The sequence below is a fragment of the Apodemus sylvaticus genome, chromosome 11, assembly GCF_947179515.1.
Source record: "Apodemus sylvaticus chromosome 11, mApoSyl1.1, whole genome shotgun sequence".
Classification (NCBI taxonomy): domain Eukaryota; kingdom Metazoa; phylum Chordata; class Mammalia; order Rodentia; family Muridae; genus Apodemus; species Apodemus sylvaticus.
Genome location: NC_067482.1, coordinates 15,191,968 through 15,206,822, shown reverse-complemented (window position 1 = coordinate 15,206,822; position 14,855 = coordinate 15,191,968).

The window sequence follows — 14,855 nt, the reverse complement described above, 5'->3', positions numbered from 1 at the left end:
GACGAGGCCTGAATTCTGAGGACATCCTGTGGAATGGAACCTGAATCTATTCTGTAGATAATATCATAGCCACTTTGTGTTTATCTCACCTAATTACTGATACTTAAAGGTCTTCTTGACATAAAAGAAAGGATGAGATTAAATTGCAAATCCAGAGGCCCATCATATCAGTAAAAGTTTACAGAGGAACTGGGAGTCCTAATACACTTGTTTTCCTAGCTCCTTTACTCTTCTCTTCAGTATAGGTAACATATGTTTCCACTACACTGAATTTTGTAGTCACTTTTCTAGACTCCTAGTTGGCTTCTAAACAGGGATTTTGCCTCATTCCTTGGATTCCTAACAGTGCATTTGATCCAATGTCTTTAAGAGTACCCTTAAGTAAATGCTTTTTCTTCCCAAGGCCCACTCCAGAATTAGAAGTCCTCAAAATCTAACTTTGGAGTCCCATCCCCACTCAGTAATTCAACATCCTCAAAAATGTAAACTCAAGTGTAATTTCCTAATTCTTCAAGTTCCTGCTGGTTAATCTCTTTATGGGACACATACACACACACACACACACACACACACACATACACACACACAAAGAGAGAGAAAGAGAGAGAGAGAGAGAGAGAGAGAGAGAGAGAGAGAGAGATGCATGATGCTGCTCTTTATCTAGTAGTCAGCCTAGAAGTCTGAGAAAGAGGAGTGAGTCCTCTAAAAAAAAAAGAGGAAGTTCTATTTTGTAGACGAGAGACTTCTTCAGCATGTTTTAGCACAAGGGGGAAACTAACACTTCTAAAGATGTTAAGCCACCTCTACAAACTTGAAAGGTCAAGAGGTATCAATATCTTCAGGGTACCCATTCATGTCTATCTTCCTTGTTTTAAGTTGTTACGTTTTCCCTAGTGTCTTGACTTTCATATTTAAAAAACATTGGCATAGCACTTCAAAGTCTCCCCAGCCCCATGATTTAGGCTAAGTGTGTACCTAGGTGCTTAGTTATGTCTGCCTTTGTACTACAGAAGTATGAGACTTCTGATGAGCAACCACGAAAGCTCGATGACTTAGTTGTTCCTTAACTGCTTGTCAACAGCCATGGTTCCTTTGCACCCCACTGTAGGCATCAATACCAGATCTCAGTAGTCAATTCTGCTATCTCTGTTAGCTTTGCTCCCTCCACCTTGTTCCACTGCACCCTAGATATCAAAGACTACATTATTGCACTTGAAATATCCCTTCTTTTCCTCCTCAGAAAGCATTGTCAGGGTCCCTTTGGGAAAATTGTTAACTAAATCAGTACCTTATAACATATTCTGCTGTGTCTCTAACAAGAATAGTGTTCTCTTTGCTCACTGGATAGTGTATAAGCCAAGTCCAAATCCCTGTGTTATTATGTTGTTGTTGTTGTTGTTGTTTCCCTCAGACCACTTCTCATACCACAAAAGCAAATGTCAGGGCAGATGCTTTTCTTTAATGTTCTTACATTAACTTTCCTTACATGTTTAATTGTATCAGGGAAGACAAAGGTACAGCTATGAGTCACATGTAACATGTGACTAGATTCCTTTGGAAAGAAATGTTGAATAGAAACTTCTTAAGATTGCTGTAGTTCAGGACAGGACATTGCTGGAGTCTTGGATAACTTTACTTCCCTGCTCAGAGTGAAAACAGATCAAAGGATATTTGTTTTAGATAGTAGGGACCAAGTGACAGCTCAAACACTTTTGGCTTGGAGAGAATCTCACCCCCCCACCCGACGTGTATATATATATTTTGAAGGCAAACTAAGTTATTTATGGAATTAATTACACAGTCGGTTTGCTTTTAATCACCTCCTGGTATCTCTTTAGAATTCGTGGCTTGTTTTGCACTTAATAAGACAATAACAAACGATTGTTATAAATCACATTCCATGTTACTTATATTAAATAATTAGAGCTATTTGAGTTAGAGCAGATGAGCTAATTTCAGTTGAAAAGAATTCTTCTTTGGATGAACTCTAAGTCAATTGTATTTTGTAATTATTGTTTATTTGCTCATCAAGTCTTAGAGATTAGTTAAAGAGCATTTTAATATTTTTTCTGAGAAATATATGCCAGAGCATGAAATCAGTAATATTGCTGTCAAAGGCACATGGTATCAAAATGACAGTGCTACTATAACTGGACAGTTTGTAAATGACCTTCATATAACTTTAGAGGCCAGTTTTCTCTTGGCTGACTGTCAAGAAATATATGTTACTTCTGCTCAGAAAATGTCTCTTTCCAAGATATTAAACTTTATACTGCAGAAAAATCCATAAGCTTGATCAAAATTCACAGGATTTTAAAACAACCTCAGTAATCAAGTTGTATAGACATGAAAATTTTAAATGAATATAATTTGGGGAGTGAAGTGGTTACTGCTACAGATAAAATTATAATTCACATTTCATACCGTTATACATAGGAAGGAAGTATTTGAATTTACATTTCAACTTATTTGATTACTAAGGATTCTGTTTGGTTATATCTTAGACACATCTCTGGGAGACCTTTCCAAGAATAACCATTGCCATCACCAATGACCCAGGTTTGGAGATATGTCCAAATTCTGCTAACCCATAAAAATCCTATTACAATCATCTGTGATGCCACAAATGAGTCCAGGTAACTCTGCAAAGACATGTCTACATTATCTGCAGGATATGACACAATCTAGGAAGAGCTGTTTGAATAAATCCATTGGAAGGAAGAAATGGGATCATGAGTTAATACCCAATCTTCCATTAGGTGCTACAATAGCATTGGTACCATCTTAGACTTCTAGAGTGATAGCAAAATAGAAGCATCTTTCTCATGACTTTCCAAGTTAAACCAACCAAGGAGAAGCTCTTCTCCAAGGAGATACAGAAAGAAGGGCTCTGGGAACCAAGAAAGAGTAGATGGAAAAATCTAAAAAACATGGAGAAGTAGAAAAATGTCTCAGAGACAGGTATGATGACATCCATAACTCCAAACCCAGCTTCCCAGCAGGAAGAAATTGATTGTCATTATAAGCTCTCAGTCATATAGAGGGATTTGCTATGTGTCTGTCCTATATAATAAGCTATCTCCAGATGTTTCTGTTGCATTGTTCACACTATATATTCTATAAACACATGTCATTTGAGAAGGAGCCTATTAAGAACCATGTTGAAGACAAAAACAAGCAAACAAATAAAAAACAAAAAAAAACATAGAATTACAATCTAGTTTCCTCAGGAATACTCTACCACAGTGGCTGGGTGGAAGATGGCCATGGGCCATCCATATAGAAAGTCAGTCTGTTATATGTCCACTAAAACTATAAGCAGTGAAGGGTTTGGTTTGTGGGGATGTAGTGGTGGCAGCCCTCAATGTAGTTGCTGTGAGGAGCTGAGCCTAAGACCATTGGGAGTTGGCCAGCATTGCTACTTCTCATGATGCTTCAACCTCTGGCATAGACTCCAGTAGTTTGTTTCCTTCAGGCTCAGGGGAATGCCCCAACATGCATCGGGTTCATCATTTGCCTTGTCTCTGGATACACTGACTGGAAGGACTCTGGAAGAAGCTGGTGTTTGTCTTGTACATATATCACCAAGTCACAAAACTCTTTAGGGTTAATAATGTCTCCAGATTTATAGGACAGTTGCTTGTAGAGTAAATTCATCCCTGTCGTGAACAACAGACTCTTACCTGAAACTGCAAGAACAACAGATCACAGCTCCATCTATACACCACATCAATACAGTGCACCCATCTCTGTAGTGGTTTAGCCCACTGTGCTTCAAGTTGCTAATATCTTTCTTTATTCTACATAGGAATAATCAGCATAAATAAGAAGATGAGTATGTATAGTCTAGCCACTGAAATAGAAAGGGTCTCAAATTATAGATGCTCAAGAACAAGAGACACTTAGAACCATAGGCAGGAACAAATAGAAAAGCTCTCAATGTCATATTAGAGATAAACTACTAAAGTCCAGAACAAATACTATTGGAAGCAGAAAGCAAGAGTTCCCAAACATATATAAAAGCAATTTTATCAGAGGAACATAGGATTTCTCAGGAGAAACTCTTAAGCACAAAAAGTCATGGAATGATGTATTTCAAGACCTCAAAGAAAATAACTGCCAACCTAGACTACCATATCCAGCTAAGCTATCCTTCTGAATCAGAGGAAAAATAAAGACCTCTGAACCGTGATAAATGAAAGGAACTCATGACCATTACAGCATTACAGCATGACAGAAGATACTGGAAGAAGTTCTGGATGCACTAGATGATTCAAGACAAACATTCATGGGAACACAGGAAGTAGTCAATCTCTTTAGAAGAGCAGATAAAAGCAAATGAGAGCAGAAAAGAATTACACAATAAACCACCAGAATTCTAAGATGAATAAGGAGAAAGATGCAAACAGATTTTTTTCAAAACTACAAAAGAAAGACATTAAAATGGAACTTGTGTATACCTTTTAATAACCACCCTGGATAATATAGATGATTAAATTTCTCCAATCAAGAGACAATGATTGGCAGATTGGATTTATAAAAAAATCAAGAGTCAGCAAATTATTAGGAGAGTGATGTTCTTACAACATATCTAGACACAGAAAGTGAAGAGATAAAAAATAATGGAATTTTAAGCAAATGAAATCTGACATCGCTCTGCCTTTACCCAAGAAAGCAGAGTTGAAAAAAAAACTACCCAGAAGAGATAAGGATACCACATGTTGATGAAAATATATGATTGAGAATATGGACACTGGGTGTTCACAGAACTCAATTTTATGAAACAAAGGAAAAAAATAAGTCACAGAGTGATTATGGGTAACTTCAGCTTTCCCCTCTTTCTTGCAAATCATCCAGAGTCAAACAAATAATCAAGCTTCATGAAGTCAAAGCTGTAAGAGTTAAATTGCACTATATATAAAAAAGAACTAATTGATATCATCAGAATATTCCATCCAAGGGCAACAGAATACACATTCCTGTCATCAGCACATGGAACTTTATTCAACATAGATCACATTTTAGAAATAAGTCTTAACATGCATGAAGTTATTTCCCCTTTTGTGTAGTATCAGATTGTAACAGTACAAAACTAGAAATCAACAACAGAAATTATACAAACACATGGAGATTGGATGATATACTTCATTTTAACAAAGCGTTATCAGATAAATCACAAGGAAATGGAGACTTTCTAGAATTAAATGAAAATGGAAGTTCAACTAATATTCTATAGAAATCAGTGAAGTCAGTTTTAGAAAGGAAGCTTATAGCTCTAGGTGCTGTGCTAGATAATTTTACACCAACTTGACACGAGCTAAACTCATTTTGGAAGAGTCAACTTGAGTTGAGAAAATGACCCTTCCAGATTGGCCTGTGGGCAGCCTATGGTGTATTTTCTTGATTGATAATTGACATGGAAGGCACAGGTCGCTGTGCCATCCCTGGGTGTGTGGTCCTGGGATGGATAAGGAAGCAGGTTGAGCAAAGCAAGAACTACTCAGTAAGTGCAACCCCCGGCCCCTGTGATCTCTGCATCAGCTCCTGTCTCCAGGTCCCTGCCCAGGATTCCTGCTCTCGCTTCCCTGGATGGTGGACTTAAAAGATGAAAAGTGCAATAAACCCTTTCCTCCTCAAGCTGCTCCTGCTCCCATTTCATTACAGCAATAGAAAACTAAGACAGGACCTACATTATTGTTTTTAAAGAAATAACTCTCAATTTAATGGAGCATATACAGGTTTTATAATAACAGGATTTTATTTTTTTAATCCAGGGGAGATAGGATTTATTTAGCTTATAACTATGAATCACATAGCATCATTGACAGAACCCAGGGCAAGAAATCAAGGCAGGAGCCTGGAGGCAGAGACTAATGTAGAAACCATGGAAGAGTGTTGCTTAGCAGCTTTCTCTTCCTGGCTTGTTCAGCTAGCTTTCTTTTATGGCCCTGGCCTACCTGCCTATTTATGGCACCTAGTCCTCTTTTTTTCCTATATTCTTTGTTTACATTCCAAATGATTTTCCCTTTCCTGGCTCCCCCCTCCCCATAAGTCCCATAAGCACTCTGCCCTCTGCCCATTCCCCAATCAACCCCCTCCCACTTCTCTGTCCTGGTAATCAACTACAGTGCTGCATCAAGTCTTTCCAGGACCAGGGCCCTCTCCTTCCTTCCTTCTTGGAAATGAGTTGATATGTGAGTTGTGTCTTGGATATTCAGAGATTCTGGGCTAATATCCATTTATCAGTGACTGCATTCTATGTGTGTTCTTTTGTGAATGAGTTACCTCACTTAGGATGGTATTTTCCAGTTCCAACCATTTGCCAAAAATTTTATGAATTCATTGTTTTTAATTGCTGAGTAGTATTCCATTGTGTAAATATGCCACATTTTCTGTATCCATTCCTCCATTGAGGGACATCTGGGTTCTTTCCAGCTTCTGGGTATTATAAATAAGGCTTCTATGAACATAGTAGAGCATGTGTCCTTATTGCATGCCGGGGAAGCCTCTGGGTATATGCCCAGGAGTGGTATAACAGGGTCCTCCGGAAGTGTCATGTCCAGTTTTCTGAGGAACCGCCAGACTGATTTCCAGAGTGGTTGTACCAACTTGCATTCCCACCAGCAGTGGAGGAGTGTTCCTCTTTCTCCACATCCTCACCAACACCTCTGTCTCCTGAGTTTTTAATCATACCCATTCTGACTTGGGTGAGGTGAAATCTCAGGGAAAGAACTCAAAATTCACAGAAAGAAAGAACAAAACTCAGAGCAGAAATAGAAACCAAAAGAACAGTTCAAAGACCTAGCTCTGTCACGCAACTCCTGCTCCAGCTATCATACCTCATCAAAGAGGCTTCTTTTCACAGCACAAAGCATTACAGGAGTCCACAATTGCTAAAGATGCAGAAGACCACTAACCATGGGGTGCCCAACCCAGGACTGATACATCTATAATACAATCCCTATACCTAATCCAACATGGAAGAAGAGGAGGCTGATAAAAGCCAGGGTACCAGGATGTCTGGTGTGAGATAGATCATTTACATATGATAGGGAGGATGTACTCACGAAAGCCTCAACAACCTGGTTGCTTAGATAAGACCTGCTCAATGACACCAGCTGGCAAGGTAACATAGATAGAGGAAAATCTCACAAGGCTCCATCCCTAGGTAAAACAGTTTAGGCAATTAGTAGTTTCTGAGAAAGGGGGCTTCCATCTCCTCCAGGGACCAGCCCTCTAATAGGTTATTCAGTACTAGCACCTATCACTAAACACATATACATATACATGCAAGAAATGATCATTGGATTCAACAAATTGTGTGTGTGTGTGTGTGTGTGTGTGTGTTACAACAATAATAATTAAGCCATGGGTTTGAGAAGGAGTGAAACTTCACAAAGGAACACAGATGGAATGCAGTCACTGATAAGTGGATATTAGCCCAGAAGCTCTGAATACCCAAGACACAATTCACATATCAAATCATTCCCAAGAAGAAGGAAGGAGAGGGCTTTGGTCCTGGAAAGGCTTGATGCAACAATGTAGGAGATTACCAGGACAGAGAAGTGGGAGGAGGCAAAGGGAAGAAGGCTTATGGGACTTATGGGGAGGGGGGAACTGGGAAAGGGGAAATCATTTGGAATGTAAACAAAGAATATAGAAAATTTAAAAAAATTTTTAAAAATTAAAAAAAAAAGAGAGAGTGGCAGACTTGGGAGAAGCCAGAGGGGTAGACATGATATAAATATAGTACTCATATATGATGTTCTCAATTTTTTAACTTAATACATAAATAAATTAAAGATCAACAAATAAAGTTGTTGTTTAAAAAAAACAGGATTGCAAACCCTTAGCTAAACAAATGAGAGAGAGGTAGGGATCACAAATTAATAACATTAGAGCCTCTAACAGAAATATTACAAAAATATCTCTGAAATGCCTGGAATCTCTAGGACATACTAAAGAACATTATACATCAATGACCTGGGAAATCTAGAACAAGAAAAATTGTAGACATATATTACGCATCACAATTGAGACAAGGGGGTGGTATTAAATGTTAAATTTCCAACAAAGAGATTGAGCACCACTAAATGTTCCCTATAGCAGTGGCTGCATTCACAAATGGCAGAAGAAATGCAGGGTGGTACAGGAGCTGTTCAGACATGGCTGCAGAGCAAGACCACCATTTGGGACATGTAGGTTTCAGTTTTGCTTCCTGGCTTTCAAGAAGGGGATGTCAACTGGAGATCAACACTAGGGAGGACACATCAACAGGGAAACAAGAAATGAAGAGCAAGAGCCAGCAAAGGCTGCCTTCATTTGGTAAGGTACAAAAATGTGGACTGATCAATTCAGAGTGCAAGTAATGTGGAACATGTGGTTATAGCTGAAAGTCATTGTCCCCTTCTCTATTGTTTGACAAAACAAACAAACACTGTGAGAAGAAAGCAACTTCATAGCTGTTAGCAACCCTAACTTCAACAACTTTACAAATTATCAGAGAAAGCTTATCCAGATTATTTCCTGCTAGAGCTGAAGATATGGCTCTTCTTCCAGAGGAGCTGGGTTTGATTCCCACCACCCATAATCAGAGCAACTGATGCCTCTTCAGGCTCTATGAGTACCAGGTATACACATGGTATACCAGATGTATATGTAGACAAAAATGCCCATACACATTAAATAACACATGTTGACTATTTCCCCACTGACATTTAATTTAGAAGATGTATTGACTGAGATCTCATGCTAGCCTTCCAGAGTGTTGCTTCAGCCTCTTCCTACAGAAAGACTCATCTTTTGGTACTGGATGGATGTTTTATGTCTTCAACGTTGAAGGGCTCTGAGTTTCTCTTAGGCAAAGTTCCAGAAGACACCATTACTCTGCTCTTATCAGTGGAGGAAGAATTATGATGATTTCTCAGGGGACACAAAGACCTTTCTAGCAGAAACCATCCAAAGAAGCCTTTCGTGAGAGGCTTTCTAGAACAGACACTTAGCAGTACAATGGGCAAAGTCGTCCATGCTCTTGGAACAGGAAGAATAATGGATGTCATGAGCCTGTTCTCCTCATAGCATCTTTTAATGGAAGCTGAAGGCAAAACAGCAAAACAGCCCAGCAAATGTGATCATGTGTGAGGCTAAGAGAAGATTATCCAGGCCATGAGGGCCCTCTCCAATTTGACAATGGAGTGTGGGACAGGAAGAACTGGATATACTATATGGCCTTCCATCAAGTCTTCACAGCATCACTCTTAATTACTCCTTTGGAAATGGGCAGCAGATAATTCCAATTCCATCTCTAAGAAGACTGAACAGGAAAATAAAGTTTGTTCAAAATACAGCTAGTGCTTTTTTTCTAAGAGAATAGAATGGATTAATACCAACATTATGGTCATTGAACAGCTCTCTACCTGGTGGACAATCTTCATCTCTTTTGCCTGGAGTAAATTTGGTCCAAGTGGGCAAGGTCAAATGCAATTTAAGCTAAAGCCATATCTCCTCTCTCTCTCTCTCTCTCTTTCTCTCTCTCTCTCTCTCTCTCTCTCTCTCTTTGTGTGTGTGTGTGTGTGTGTGTGTATGAGAGAGAGAGAAAGAGAGAGAGATGCATTGTTACTGTTTGTAAAATACTAGTAAGACTGAATGGTTTGATGGTTTGAACAGTCTAATTTCTCATGGCTTAGGAGACTAGAAGCCTGACGCTCAGGTTCCTGATGTACAGGATTCTGGTAACTCGCCGTTTGTCCATTGTCACCTTCTTGAACTGTACTCACACGCTTTCCTCTCTTCATAAGCAGAGTGAGGTATTCTATTCCTTTTTCTTAATGGGACCATCAACCCTATCTGATTAGGGTACCACACTTATATCACTTGATCTTAATTATCTCCCCAAAGTCCCTGTTTCCATGTAGAGATTGGCTTTCATATAATATTTGTTGTTGTGTGTGGAACACACTTTCATTCTGCAACACTTTGTTCTTCCCACATCTAGAAACATTCCTTAGCAGTTTTGCTGTACTTCTAGAGGATACAACTTTGTTCTACAGACTGTGTCTCTCCTATGATATCCAAGAATTTCTGCCAGAGGAATAGAGATATTTTCTATAATGTTCCCAAGAGAATTTCTATGCATAGTTGGTGAGTCCATAGCTCCCAGACAATATTACAGGTGAGAGATAAATCCTCTTTTCCAGAACCCCATCTGCCTTTTGGGCCCAGGAATGAGAATTGGGAGAAAATGTGTTTTATGGGGTTCGCTGGCTTAAAGCTATGATGAGAACTTTGGTTTATGTTTCCTATCTTTGACAGATATGTCACTTGGCAAAGGAGATACTATGCTTATTGTATTTCCATCCACTAAATGGCTTAATACCTCAGTAGGAGTTGTTCACATTAATATGGAGTTAGTCATCAGATACTTAAAACTTCATGACTAGAGGTATAGGTGAGGATATCATGTTTATCTAAAAAGTATGAAAATGTGGGTTCAGTGCCTCAGCAATGAAAAACAATGATCAATTACTCACACAAAAACTAACTCTAAAACTATTGTACAGAAACCCAGTCGACCTTGCTGGTGAGAAAGACTACAATTTGGAAACCCTCTGAATATATGTGACCATAATGAAGTTTTACATACTTCATATATAATGAATTTTAACATTCATATATAATGAATACACACACACACACACACACACACACATATTTCAGATGATTCATTTGACCATAAAAGTTAAAAGCATATACTACAATCCAGGATCCAGAGCAAGAAGTGTCCCTCTATAGAGTTGGTTGGCTGAGCTTTGAGAGAGTGCAAGGTTTAGATTAGTCTACAGGGTGTTGCTGCTAGCCTTGTAAGATAAGAGAGGCCACAGGAATCACTCCAGCACTGGCTGGTGATATAGGTGGGAAAAGCACATAGTTCAAGCCAGAGATGAATTGCACCAGCAGATCTGATGGGACCAAGTTCAGTGCTTTGGCCATGAGATGGCAGTATCTGATCATATAGCAGAGCTCCCCGGTTTTGAGCTTGGAGAGAGCCTTGACAAGAATGCTTCAGAGAGAGTTTTTAAGAAATGCAACTGAACAGAGATGGACTCAAAGAGTCAGAGGCACAGCGGCATTCTCCAGATGCTGCGGGCAGGGAATATTTAGGGAGATGTTAGCCAGGTTTAACAGACATCAAAGATGATAAACAGAAAGGACCCAGAGAAGGAAGGAGATGCAGAGAGGCTAAATCATAGTGAAGCCAAGCTAAAAGACAAATGAGAACAACAAGTGAAGGTCTCACAGGAAAATCAGTTCAGGAGACTAAGACAGATTCTGTCAGTGGGGATTTGTAGAACCTCATTTCAAAGCAATAGTGCCTATAAGTATGTTGGCTCCCCCTTCCTCTAAACAAAGACAGTGTTCCAGAATATGCTGAACCATCATATTTGACAGCATGTGAGCAAATCTAGATGGAGCATGCTCCTGTGAATCTGTGTTTTCTCGTTAAGGTATCTAACCTCTTAACCCTACAGTGGGTGAGAGGCTGTGCTCTGGGATGGAGGACAGATAAGACTTCCAGCATCTTCTTTGGAGATGCTTGTCTTGCCTACAGCATATTACTTGGCTTAAATGAGCTACTTCCGGATCTGCTAGATGTAAATGGGGAAGAGCCTATCATAATAAAAAGCACAGTATGTGCTGCAGAAAGACAGTCCAGGCCACTTCTATCAGCAAACTCTGTAAGCACTCCTATGACTATAAGATGTAAGAGGTCACGTGCATCACAAGTCAGGATTATCCCCATGACAATGATGGTTCTAGGACACAAATCCTGTGAACTTTGGTGATTGTTTGGTGTTCAAAATATCTATTAGCTCACCATAAATGTGTTTTTGTACTTATTAAAGCAGGTTTTATATAATTTTATATATTTCTAATTGATAATAGGTACCCAAGATTCTGTATATCACTGACAAGCTCTAACTGAAGAAACAAGGAAATGATGTGCCTATGATAGCTGCTCTCTCAGTATAACCAACTACAGAACATGAATTGCTCTTGAAGTCTGTCCTAAATGTACAGTATTCATTGTGGACTTTATTTTTCATATCAAGAAGCAAGGTCGGCATTGTCCTCCCTAAATATGAATGATATCCACATTTCAGAATAAGATAGATTAAGTGAAAAGTCCAGAGAGAAGCCTAAAATACACAGGAAATCAAACAATGGGACAAGCCAGAATCCAAGATCATAAAGAACGTCTCAGTTGTCAGAGTATTAGGAACTAGAGAGATTTCAGGGATGTCCCAGAGGTAACCACGGAAAGTCCCATAATGGGACCAGAACAAAATAAAAGGTTCTCAGTGATCCCCACACTAGTGTTGGACTTCATGTCACCTCAGTCTCAGGTGTCCATCCTTTGGTCCCCAGACTGTGTGACTTCTGAGTTCCTTAAGCTAAGGAAGCAGCTCACATCTAGATCAATGCATCTCTCTTTATATGCAAATGTTATAGTTTGGATATCCAATGTCCCCCAAATACCTATGTGTTAAGACTCTTGTCCCAGGATGGTGCTACTGAAAGTCCTCTGACTCCATATGGGGTGGAGCATAGAGGGCTGTTCCTAGGTCTTGTGCTTTCAAGGACATTATGAGGCTCCAGCGTGTCCTGTTTCCATTTCTGGCCATGGAATAAGAATTCCTTCTATCTGGCATTACTATCCACCCTATGCATCCTGGAAGCACTTAGAGAATTCCGTTCCTGGCAACTCTAAGAAACTTGTAATCTTTCCAGTTGGCATCTCCTGCTGGCTCTTCCTCCTTGTTTGTCTCCCTCTCTCCCCGACTCCTCTCTCTTTCACTCCTGTGTACACTCTCCTTCCAAAGAAGTTCCAGATTCTCATGTCACAATTACTTTTAGGGAACTGTTACAGTCTGAATGTCTATCTCTCCTCGAGCCCCCAAGTTAATATGGTATATCCTAAATCCCCAAGACCATAGAGTGAGAAATCAGGGGTCTTGGAACAGGGTGATTAAGTCATGAGAGCTGACTCCTTAAGAAAGAGATCAGAAGGAGTGAATGTGAAGATAGAGCAGAAAGACAGCCATCTATGACTTAGGGACAAGGGACTCACCAGTAAGATCACCAGCGTCTCAGTCTTCAGCATAGTGACACTGGCTGTCTAAAAGCCACGCAATTTGCGACACTGTGTCACTGTACAATGGAACCCTACATAAACTGTTATAGGGATATAAGCTATGAAAAGATCTTAGGTCTAAGAGTTCAGGTATGTAAGGGGGAAAAAACACAAAGGGAAAAAGTATACCAGAACAAAACTGATCTTTGCATACAGGGCCAGAGACAAAGACAATTGCTGATATTGAGACTGTCTGTTCACTGTGTTACGATTCCTCCCTTAGTGAAAGAACACACACACAAAAAGTGCCCATAACATATTTAAGCACTGTCACAAACCATCAGTTTATGGTCATGATTTTTCTGTTTTTTCTCATGTGTGTGTGTGTGTGTGTGTGTGTGCATGTGTGTGTGTTGGGTGCATATATGGCTGTGCATCTGGAGGCCTGAGGGTTATGCTGAGACGCTTCCTCAACACTTTATTCCTTATTTATTGAGAGACAGCATTTTATCCTGAAGCTGGGCAGCACAAGCTAGTCTGGCTAGCTGGCTAGCACATTCCCTGGATTCTCCCTCTCTCTTTCTGATCCCTAGACTCACAGGTGGGTCACCATTCACCCTGACTTTTACATGAGTTCTGGGGATCCAAATTTCTGTCCTTCTACTTAAACACTGAGCACATGAACCCCAGAGACATTCCCCAGCCCTGTATAGTTTACTAACGTTTTTTGTTTTTTAATAACTATACAGCTTGGTGTTGTTTCTTTATTCTTCCTATAACTGTTCTTTCCTCATTTTTAAAAGGCAACCTTTATAACTAAGCTTATGAAGAGCTCAGGAGATATAAGCTCTGGTTCAGAAGCTGTGGTGGATTTCCTTAGGAAATTATCACTCTGTGTCAGCCACAGAGAAACTCTGTTCAGATCCCCTTTGAAGAATGAACAGAGAAAGCAATTAGCTAATAGGTTGTCTCTGCTATTAGAATATCAACTGGATATTCAGGCACCATCTACATAGTTGGATTACTAAGGTCTACCCGGCCATTTCTGGACAATCAGGAACTTTACTGTATAATATTTGCTCCAGCAGTCCTAAGAGCTGAACAAGATATTATCTACTATGTAAGGTGGCCAAATGTCTTTTCAAACCCAAGCCCTTTATTTTTTATGTTCCTCAACAAACCTCTAAATCCTTTTTTTTAAAGAAGGGAAAATAGGAGATAATTTATTCTGAGCCAAATTTGGGTGACCATGTTCTGGGACCATGGTTTCTTGTTATCCTTCATGACATGCTCCACCACTGATGTGAAACTTTTATAATCACAGAGCAAAAGAATTCAATAAATCAATGAAATGCACAGAATACATTAGTGTGGAACTAGCCATGTTAGAGGAAGTAAGAAATCTCTGCTGTAGGTTTCAGATGCTATGTAATGACATTCTTGGCATTCTCAGCTTTGAGATTGGTGGAAGCTAATAATCCGCTCCATTTCAAAGGTTTTACCTGAGAGTCAACAGGATGTTAGATCAGATCCAGAAGCAGATGATCAATGGCCATTAAAGGAACTAAGGATAGCCCAAGATAACATTGGCTCTTGATCTTAGCATTCCTTCTTTCTGCAGTTACCAGGGTTCTAATCCATCAGTAGGTCTGCAGAATTTTCAACACAGATGTGTGGGTTTTTTTTCAGTGAACTTGAGTTAATAGTTTCACTAATTGGACAA